Below are 6,252 nucleotides of genomic sequence, written 5' to 3'. Positions count from 1 at the left end.
ACTAATACTACTCAGGGCCAACCGGTTACGAGACTTCGTAACCGGACACAAAGTTACTAAAATTATTTTTATTGTATGATAATTAAGCCCCCATGCAGTATTGATAGTGTATCTAATGAAGGATACTTTTCAGATGTATTATACTGTATATATATGCTCATGTGTAAATGACTGAAAATATACTTTACTTTCAAGCAATATATGATATAAGATTTGTAGTCTGTGTATATATTTGTGAAACCCATTTACTATGTTATCAGGTGTTTAAGTATGGTTTGTTCTTAAAATAGCTGAATTTTGTAAATGTTGTAGAAATTGTAGATAAAATAAATCCACGGACCTAGTCTCAACTTGTAGAATTATAAACATGTCCTCTTAGGTACGTATCTGATAAGAACGATCGACTTGAATTTTGGAAGAGTACTTAAGTGATTATTTTTTCAGGTTAACCAGATTTGTTGAATATCCATTGTGGTTTCTTGTGAAGTATTTTCGCACTAGGGAGGTATTATTGTATAAAACGTACGGCTTTGGTACTCGTCAATGGGCCACTGGGACCAGTACAGATGTGCTAATGCTCTTATGATTCCTGTTCCAATTATTGTGCTCACAGCTTCGGGAGACATGCAAGAGTATGAACCGGTATTTCATCGCACAGATAGTGTTGCCAAAAAACTCGTAGGAAGATAATTACGATAATTCCTTGCAGTGTCAACTAATGTCGTATTTGTGTGGCTGAATTCTTGAGGGACTGGGTTCAGCCAAATTTAAGTGTATTTTGTTGAAGTCATAAGACTGACAGATTCACTTAACTGATTGCATAAGCAAGCACATGCACTGTTGCAGTAACATACTGAAACAATGATGCACGAAGTGTAATGAGATCCACGCACTTGAAATGGCTTATGACTTGATCTGAACTCATCGTGCCGGCCGGAGTGGCCGATCGGTTCTAGGCGCTACAGTCTGGAACCGCGAGACCGCTTCGGTCGCGGGTTGGAAGCCTGCCTCGGGCATGGATGTGTGTGATGTCCTTAGGTTAGTTAGGTTTAAGTAGTTCTAAGTTCTAGGGGACTGATGACCTCAAAAGTTACGTCCCATAGTGCTCAGAGCCATTTGAATCATTTTGAACTCGTCGTATAGACGTGTGTAATTATATACCACCCATGAATAATAAGCAAAAGTGTCTGTGAAGGTACCGAGCGAGAACCTCGTCAACAGATATAGACCTGACGCTGCAGGCAACTGGGCGCTGTCAGCGTTGCTCCATATTTACTAAATATAATACGGAACATGGTGTAATGCTCTAACAAGGAAAAGGGGAAAGCTCGATGACTGTGCCTTAGAGGAGAAAGAAAGCCATGGGGTCAACGACACAATTACCTAAGGTTGACTGAACGTGTAATAAGTGTAGCAATGTTGAAAGAGTCTACTGGGGCACACCTGTATGTGGCATCCGAATACGATGATAATAATAATAATAATGTAACTAAAATGAAACTAGTATACTATGAACGATGTATGTGTGTGCAGTGGTGGCTTTACATATAAGCCGACCGGGGCGTAGAGGATAGAGGCGACACTTTAAGGGGGGCGGCATTTTTTGCTCTTTACTCATTTTAACCTCTTGCGTTTTAAAATAACTGCACTTACAAACGACCAAAGCTTTTAATATTGTTGAACTACTTGGTAGTTTAAATAAGCCTTAACAACGAAATTCGACAATACAAGCTTGGAAATATGCGTAGTTTACTTGGTGACTGAATGGAAATTTAACATTCGGTTTCTGTTCGTTATCATCTTCATGATTGTTCAAAATATTTTGAAGTAAGCTGTCAGGACGGCTATCTACCATACAGTGTTTGAAACGTTATTATTCCGAGAATGTTGTCGGCTTCTACTTAACCCTACCATATTTTCCCGTGAAAATACCGGGACCCCTGAAAAGCTGTGAAAAATTAATTAGCAGTTTCTGAAATACTGAAACATGTGTGGGCCTCAGTATGTAAAACCCGACTCTACTTAAATTTCCTGTAGAAATTACGCTGAAGTATCAAATCAACCTTCCAATACTGTAATTAACGGAAAAGCCCTGTGATCTTCAGTATCTGAGCTTCGTTTTAATGACACTCATTTAACAGTTGGTTATGGTTTACATTTTTCAACACCTGTTTATACGAAAAGAACATAAGCAGAGTATCTAATAATGTGTGAAATACACTTCACAACAGTTTAAAAATTTCATTTATTTATTTACTTAGTTACTTTTTTTGGCGAAAAAAGAAGAAGAAACCAACTTTCGTAAGTCTCATTTATTGTGCAGCAACCTGCACGATATCGAAGTTCCCACTCTGTGCAATCGAATAGTACGTGGCATTGCAGATTTTATATCAAACTTCTAATCTAGGCTTTTTTTCTTCAAGAAAAGGGTATTTTTTAATGTTGGAACGAAAGGTGCGTATGCATGTAGACATAACAGTGTTCATACAAATGACAACACACCACATTAACTGCCAACAAGACAGTTTAAATAAACTTTGTAGTCTGTCTTATCTGCCCACAGATAACAGATAAAATACTATAACAGATAAAATATTATAAGTATAAATGGGATAAGAGTCCATCCAGTACACCTCACTGTAAGAAATTGCAAAAATTATTTGCTTTTTAAATTAGAAAGAGTGTCAAAAATATTCAGAACATACTCTCCTGGAAATGGAAAAAAGAACACATTGACACCGGTGCGTCAGGCCCACCATACTTGCTCCGGACACTGCGAGAGGGCTGTACAAGCAATGATCACACGCACGGCACAGCGGACACACCAGGAACCGCGGTGTTGGCCGTCGAATGGCGCTAGCTGCGCAATATTTGTGCACCGCCGCCGTCAGTGTCAGCCAGTTTGCCGTGGCATACGGAGCTCCATCGCAGTCTTTAACACTGGTAGCATGCCGCGACAGCGTGGACGTGAACCGTATGTGCAGTTGACGGACTTTGAGCGAGGGCGTATAGTGGGCATGCGGGAGGCCGGGTGGACGTACCGCCGAATTGCTCAACACGTGGGGCGTGAGGTCTCCACAGTACATCGATGTTGTCGCCAGTGGTCGGCGGAAGGTGCACGTGCCCGTCGACCTGGGACCGGACCGCAGCGACGCACGGATGCACGCCAAGACCGTAGGATCCTACGCAGTGCCGTAGGGGACCGCACCGCCACTTCCCAGCAAATTAGGGACACTGTTGCTCCTGGGGTATCGGCGAGGACCATTCGCAACCGTCTCCATGAAGCTGGGCTACGGTCCCGCACACCGTTAGGCCGTCTTCCGCTCACGCCCCAACATCGTGCAGCCCGCCTCCAGTGGTGTCGCGACAGGCGTGAATGGAGGGACGAATGGAGACGTGTCGTCTTCAGCGATGAGAGTCGCTTCTGCCTTGGTGCCAATGATGGTCGTATGCGTGTTTGGCGCCGTGCAGGTGAGCGCCACAATCAGGACTGCATACGACCGAGGCACACAGAGCCAACACCCGGCATCATGGTGTGCGGAGCGATCTCCTACACTGGCCGTACACCACTGGTGATCGTCGAGGGGACACTGAATAGTGCACGGTACATCGAAACCGTCATCGAACCCATTGTTCTACCATTCCTAGACCGGCAAGGGAAGTTGCTGTTCCAACAGGACAATGCATGTCCGCATGTATCCCGTGCCACCCAACGTGCTCTAGAAGGTGTAAGTCAACTACCCTGGCCAGCAAGATCTCCGGATCTGTCCCCCATTGAGCATGTTTGGGACTGGATGAAGCGTCGTCTCACGCGGTCTGCACGTCCAGCACGAACGCTGGTCCAACTGAGGCGCCAGGTGGAAATGGCATGGCAAGCCGTTCCACAGGACTACATCCAGCATCTCTACGATCGTCTCCATGGGAGAATAGCAGCCTGCATTGCTGCGAAAGGTGGATATACACTGTACTAGTGCCGACATTGTGCATGCTCTGTTGCCTGTGTCTATGTGCCTGTGGTTCTGTCAGTGTGATCATGTGATGTATCTGACCCCAGGAATGTGTCAATAAAGTTTCCCCTTCCTGGGACAATGAATTCACGGTGTTCTTATTTGAATTTCCAGGAGTGTATTTGCGTCCCAACTCAAATCCGGCGACGCGGGAAACAGAAGCCAAAAAGGGGACTGTCCCGTTTTCTTTACGAGACGAATTCTAGCCGGCAGGTGTGCTTCTGCTGTTCACTAACAACAGAGCAACTGGGGACAATAAAATTAAATTATTCTGCATTGTCGTTCTTTCATAGCACAGTTACGTCGAGTAATCCGAGTTGGTAATTTCATCGCTCCGTGTTTAAAATAAAAAGTTTTGTGCTCATGTGCGGTGTAGTACGATGGGAACTGGATACAGTCTTTCTTTCTTTCCTTTTACAATTTTTTTTCTTATGTTTTGACTGTTGGTTGACTATTTTGTAAGTGCCTTAACATGAAGAACAGTAGAAAAAGCAATCGTGCAACATCAAGTGGGGCGGCATTTCGGATATTATCGAAGGCAAGGCGAGAACGAGAATCCAATGTTCTAAAGACGCTTGGCAGAGTAGATATATTTTTCGCAAAAAAAGTTGCTGGTTCGACTTCGAGTTCAAGTAGTACAGATGGTATTTCTGGCACTGCAGCTTTTGTAAAACAAGTAAATACAGACGAAACAAAAGTTAAAAATGAAGAAAAGCAAATTGTTCCTGATTTCGAGTTTCACGAAAAACTAAGTGTCGAGTCAGACATTACAAAAAGGAATAATATCGTTAGTAATGATCCTACTGAATGTTGAGTCAATGAATCAACAATCGACGTTCCCTTACAGTGGCATTAATCAAAATTCTAACAGTGATTTTTATAATTCAAGAAGATCAGTAGACGATAAAAACCGAAGTTTGAACAAAAAAGTATTTTACCTAAACTTTGAAATGGTGAATTAACTTTGTGTGATTTTCTATTATATTCCTGTAGCACCGATGCAGTTTTTTGTGCACCATGTAAATTGTTCGGAGGTAAGGCCGCGATTGTTACTAATGGTATTGCAGATTGGAAAAATATTTCTAATATTTTATCTCATCATGAGAGTTCACTTGAACACGAAAATTCTGAGTTATCACTCTTAACAAGAAGAAAGTCACTTGGACCAATAGACAACCATTTCGAGTCCTATACTGAGACAGAAAAAATGTACTGGCGCAGTGTGCTGGAACGGGTGTTTGCAGTAGTGAAGAACCTAACAAGTCGTGGACTTCCCCTACGTGGACACGTTGAAAGATTTCATTCATTAAATAATGGCCAATTATTGATGTCTCTTGAACTTATAGCCAAGTTTGATCCTTTTCTCACAGAGCACATTGAACGATAACGAAATCCAGGACAGGGCCATACAAATATCCTTCTTCAACAATCTGTGATGAAACAATGGAGATTCTTTCTGAACAAATAAAAAGAATTATCATAAATGAAATAATTTTTTTTCTATAATAGTAGACTCTACTGGGGACATTTCACATATTTATCAATTATCTTTCATATTAACATACGTGAACGATAATGGTGAACCTGTGAATTTTGTAGACGGTATATGCAAGGGACGATGAAAAAGTTTCCGTTTGAGGCCGTTGCTGCAGCGAAAATGCAACGAAACGCGCGCCTTATTACAAAATGCGTCCAAACTGGACCAACGTGCTATGATTCTTTTCACGGTTGTTGAAGGACACACACCGGCAGACATCGAACGGAAAATGAAGAATGTGTACGGGGCAGCACGTTTTTTGTACAAAAAATTCACCAGCTATTTCGCTAAATGTACAAAAATTATGATATACGTATTTCTGTATTTCTGACAGAGAAATCGAATGCCAATTGTCGTAGCTGTAGCTTCAAAACGTCATTAATAGCGACGTATTTTCAAAAAACCTTCACACCCTTAGGGATGGAATTTCGAAAAATTCCTTCTTAAATCACAGTATAACATCAACACCCTCTGCACATTTCATGTTTCCATCCTTAGTGGTGTGGGCTGGGCGATGTCGAGTCAGTAAGTCAGTCAGTCGTGTCGTTGCCTTTTACAGGTAGAGATGTAGAGTATTTAACCGCCCCGTAGAAGTGAATAAGAGTGCCTGAGTGTTTGTTCAACCTGTAACGAACGCATCCACATCTGTTAACGCGGTTATTGTCATACTGAAAGAGAGTCGTGTCCGCAGCACAGTGACCGTGAAGG

Source organism: Schistocerca nitens, chromosome 6, assembly GCF_023898315.1.
Source record: "Schistocerca nitens isolate TAMUIC-IGC-003100 chromosome 6, iqSchNite1.1, whole genome shotgun sequence".
Lineage (NCBI taxonomy): Eukaryota > Metazoa > Arthropoda > Insecta > Orthoptera > Acrididae > Schistocerca > Schistocerca nitens.
The sequence above is the reverse complement of the archived record's forward strand: the minus strand, read 5'-3'. Positions refer to the sequence as shown.